This window comes from Bubalus kerabau, chromosome 18 (genome assembly GCF_029407905.1).
Source record: "Bubalus kerabau isolate K-KA32 ecotype Philippines breed swamp buffalo chromosome 18, PCC_UOA_SB_1v2, whole genome shotgun sequence".
Classification (NCBI taxonomy): domain Eukaryota; kingdom Metazoa; phylum Chordata; class Mammalia; order Artiodactyla; family Bovidae; genus Bubalus; species Bubalus kerabau.
In genome coordinates, this window is record NC_073641.1 from 64,448,166 (window position 1) to 64,452,813 (window position 4,648).

The following is a 4,648-nucleotide window of genomic DNA, read 5'->3' on the forward strand; positions in this document are numbered from 1 at the left end:
TCAATCTCCTCCATACGCAGCAGGCCAAGTACAAAACCATGCATGTGGGACAATGACCATCTCTAGAATTCTAAGGTTACCTAAAGGGCAACTGTATAAACCAAAGAGAGTAAGATGGAGAGAAGGAGAGTCCGTCCCAGTTCCAGAGGCTGGAATAAGCCCTGGATAATTCCAAATAATTCCAACCGTGATAAACCTGCTTAAGAGGGGAGTTTGTGGTCGGCACTGTACAGTGAGCTGGAAACCCCAGAAATGGTCCCAACAGTAGGGTCTTGTCCCCGGAATACTGAGGCTCACTTTCCTTGGTTTGTAACTTTGCCCTGGTCAACACAGTGGGAATGCATTGCTTAGGGTGATGTATACATAGAGTCCTGGCCCACAATGTGTGCTTAGCCCATATTCTGATGTACTTACGTGGAAGGAACAGAAGCTGTGTGATCTGTCTTGATGGGACAACAAGCACACTTGACTGGGAGATGTTTCTTTACTCTGAGCATAATAAGCCAGCTCATTTATAGCAAGACTGTGTGTAAACCTAGCTCCAGTCTACACCGGGACAACATGTTAAGATGCATATCAGCCAACTGGAGGGTCCAAGAGGTGGACTGTGGTCAGAGGATGCTGGGCATGCACCCAAGGAAAGAACAGGGGTGTGGACCCTGGAAAACTAAGGGCTCAAAAGGGCCTAGAAATCTTATGGAAGCATCTGACAATGAGGAAAGAATGTAGTCACTCAGGCTACAGAAGGGGAACAAAAAAGTTAGACCAATGAGATAGGGAAGAAAGACCAGCTAAATGCAAAGAGGCTTTGGTAACAATTAGAACATAAAGAAAGCTGAGCACCAAAGAATTTATGCTTTTGAACTGTGGTGTTGGAGAAGACTCTTGAGAGTCACTTGGACTGCAAGGAGATCCAACCAGTCTATCCTAAAGGAGATCAGTCCTAAATATTCATTGGAAGGACTGATGCTGATGCTGGAACTCCAATATTTTGGGTACCTGATGCAAAGAACTGACTCATTAGAAAAGACCCTAATGCTGGAAAAGATTGAAGGCAGGAGGAGAAGGGGACAACAGAGGATGAGATGGTTGTATGGCATTACTGACTCAATGGACATGAGTTTGAGCAAGCTCCAGGAGTTGGTGAAAAACAGGGAAGCCTGGTGTGCTGCGGTCCATGGGTCTCAAAGAGTCGGACATGACTGAGCGACTGAACTGAACTGAACTGAAAACTTTATAACAATTAATGTACAATAAAGAAAAGCATGGCTTCTAGAATTGTTCTGACCTGGACTGGGGCCCTAACCTGCGTCTACTACTTCTGAAAGTGAAAAGTCGCTCAGTCATGTCCAACTCTTGGCAATCCCATGGACTATACAGTCCATTGAATTCTCCAGGCCAGAATACTGGAGTGGGTAGCCTTTCCCTTCTCCAGGGGATCTTCCTAGCCCAGGGATCAAACCCAGGTCTCCCACATTGCAGGCGGATTCTTTACCAGCTAAGCCACAAGGGAAGCCTTAGTTCTGAGGTCTTGGCCAAATTACCCAATTTCCTTATGCCTCAGGCTTATTATCTCTAAATTAGGAGACATGACAGCAATTTCTTCAAAGTTTGCTGTGAAAGTTAAAATTGAATAATGCATGTAAGACACTTTGCACAGATAGTAAGTGCCCATAAACATAGCCATGATCATGTTATTATTGTGGAAAATTCAGGACATACTATTATAGGCTATCACCACCCAGCAACCCATGGTTTCTCAACACCTCATTATTGACTGTTGAAGCAGAGAGCTTCTGGAGAAAGTGAAGGGGAAAACTCCAAAGTTTGGAAAAAAGTCAAAGTTGGATCTGTTACCATTCAAAGTATTCAATGGGTTGAATTGTATCCCCCAAAAAGACACGTTAGAGTCCTGACCCCAATACCTCAGATCGTGACTGTATGTGGAGAGAGGGTCTTAAAGGCTGTAATCAAATTAAAATGAGGTCATTAGTGTGGGTCCCAATCCAATAAGATGGGTGTCCCTATAAAAAGGGGACATTTGGACACACACGGGGCAAGACCCTGTTGAGAGACACAGAGAAGACGGCTGTCTACAAGCTGAGGAGAGACTCCTGAAATCAGGTTCTCCCTCCCAGCCTCAGAAGGAACCAGCCTGCAGGCATCTCGAGTCTGGACTGCTGGCCTTCCGAGCTACAAGACAATAAACATCTCTGGTTTAAGCCCATGAGTCTATATGGTACGTTGTTACGGTGTGTTTGTTCAGTTGCTCAGTCATGTCTGATTCTTTGCAACCCCATGGACTATGGCCCGCCTGACTCTTCTGTGCATGGGATTTCCCAGGAAAGAATAGTGAAGTGGGTTGCTGTTTCCTCCCCCAGGGGAATCTTCCTAACCCGGGGATCAAACCCACATCTCCTGTTTCTCCTGCATTGGCAGGTGGATTCTTTACCATTCCGCTACCTGGGAAGCCTGTTAACAGCAGCATAAATAAACTAAAGCAGGCCACCACTCACCAAATATATAGGGCCGCTTGGTGGGTGGAGATGGCTATGGGCAAACTACCATCCGTCGTAAATACAGACTCCTGGGCGCCAACACCAGCAACTGATCCAACTAGGTCAGGATGAGACTCCAAATCTGCATTTAAAAATCACCCCCAAGGTACAGCAAGGGATGGTCGGTTTAAAGGCACTGGATGGACAAGCTCCAGAGGATTCTTCAGCTCTGTTAACCATCCACATGAAGCAAACATGAGAATGAAGGTGTCTGCACACACATGTGTGTCTGCGTGTGTGTCCACGTGTCCAGGGCCATGTGCTTTCTAAGCATATACCCATGTTCAGAAAATAGCTTCAAGATTCTGCAGATGAGAATGACCGAAGAAAAGCAGAGCATACGAGTTGAGTTGATTTGTCTTTTCCAGAAGCAGCTTATCTTGGGCCAAGCAGCCCTGGCAGCTGAGTCCTGCTCCCGCTGCCGGCACAGCTCTGGCTGACAGCCACTCAGGCAGCTGCCAGGGGTCTGAGGGGCAGCAGGGTGAGCGGATCCAGCTGGGGTGATGCTGGGGCAGCTGCAGCTGCCCAGTGCCCGCTGCGCGCGGCTCCTCTGCAGAGCGCAGGTGCTAGAAGCTGCTGAGCACAACAGCTGTTCCATCAAGTGAGCATGGGTCAAAGCGGGAATGTTTGCAAAGTCCAAACGTGTATCTGTGATGTGCCATAGTTTCATTTTCAAAGAAAGAAATAGCAGCAGCTCAATACGAAGTAGGCATTTTTCTGGCATTTTCTTTTGTATAAATATTAGCCAGTTCATATGTATAAGGCCGTTTTCCCACAGGAGCTAAGATATTAGGTCTGTGCATAAAGATAGCTGAAGACCCAGCACACTATGCAAACCTATGAGAGGACAGCGAGCCCCAGCATGTGTTTAAAAATAGGTGGGGATGTCTGAACTCATGTCAAATTAACAGTCTGTTTCTAAAGGGGGATAATTTATCAATAGCTGCATAATATTCTCCAATTGCATTTAACTTAACTAAAGCAGACTGAACAAGTTCTATCAAGCTGAAAGCCATACCATTCCCTCATTCAGCTCTGGCTTGTCTTTTTTTTTTTTTTTTTTCTCCTGTGTAATGGTTATCTATAGCTGCATAACTAATGGTCCCCAAAATGTAGCTACTTATTAACAGATGACTGGATAAAGAAGATGTGGTACATATATATAATAGAATATTAGCCAATAAAAAAGCACAAAATAATGCTATTTGCAGCAACATGGATGGACCTAGAGATGATCATACTAAGTGAAGTAAGTCCGACAGAGAAAGATAAGTGAAAGTGAAGTCACTCAGTCATGTCCGACTCTTTACAATCCCATGGACTGTAGCCTACCAGGCTCTTCCCTCCTTGGGATTATCTAGGCACGAGTACTCAAGTGGGTTGCCATTTCCTTCTCCAGGGGATCTTCCTGACCCAGGGATCGAACCCGGGTCTCCTGCATTCCAGGCAGATGCTTTAACCTCTGAGCCACCAGGGAAGCCCTACCCCTTGCAGCTTTTTACATTTAAGAAAAAAGATGTAAAAAGATAATATCATATGATATCCCCATATGTGGAATCTAATTTTTTAATGATACAAATGAATTTATTTACAAAACAGAAATAGGCTCACAGATTTTTAAAACAAACATGGTTACCGAAGAGGAAACACGGGAGGGAGGGATAAATTAGAAGCTGGGAATTAACATACACACACTACTATATGTAAAATAGATAACTAACAAGAACCTACTGTATAGCACTTGGGAAATCTACTCAATATTCTGTAATGACCTATATAGGAAGAGAATCTGTGCTCGCTTGTAACAGACCACCCCTTGTAGCTTTTTACATTTAAGAAAAAAGGTCTCAGGCTGATAAACCGGAGACAAACAGACCTGATTACTGGGCTACCTGACAGCAGCTCTGTTTTGAGAAAGGGCAAGAAAAAGAAGCAAGCAAGACTCTCACTGCTTTGTTCCTTACCATATACCCCGGACTGTGAGCTCCACCTTTGTGATCCCCCCGACTGCCCATGTTGGGGGTGGGGCACAGTTCTTGAGATGATAGCCTGCCGTGTCTTCCCCCTGTGACTGGCAGAGGAATAAAGCC

At 45.2% G+C, this 4,648-nt stretch overlaps 1 non-coding gene across 1 annotated transcript; it reads right to left on the reverse strand.

Annotated features, from left to right (window-relative positions):
• Positions 1-3,962: 3,962 nt before the first annotated feature.
• On the reverse strand, positions 3,963-4,035 carry TRNAS-GGA (transfer RNA serine (anticodon GGA)). Its single transcript has one exon. It is a non-coding gene; the product is annotated as a tRNA-Ser (tRNA).
• Positions 4,036-4,648: the final 613 nt, after the last annotated feature.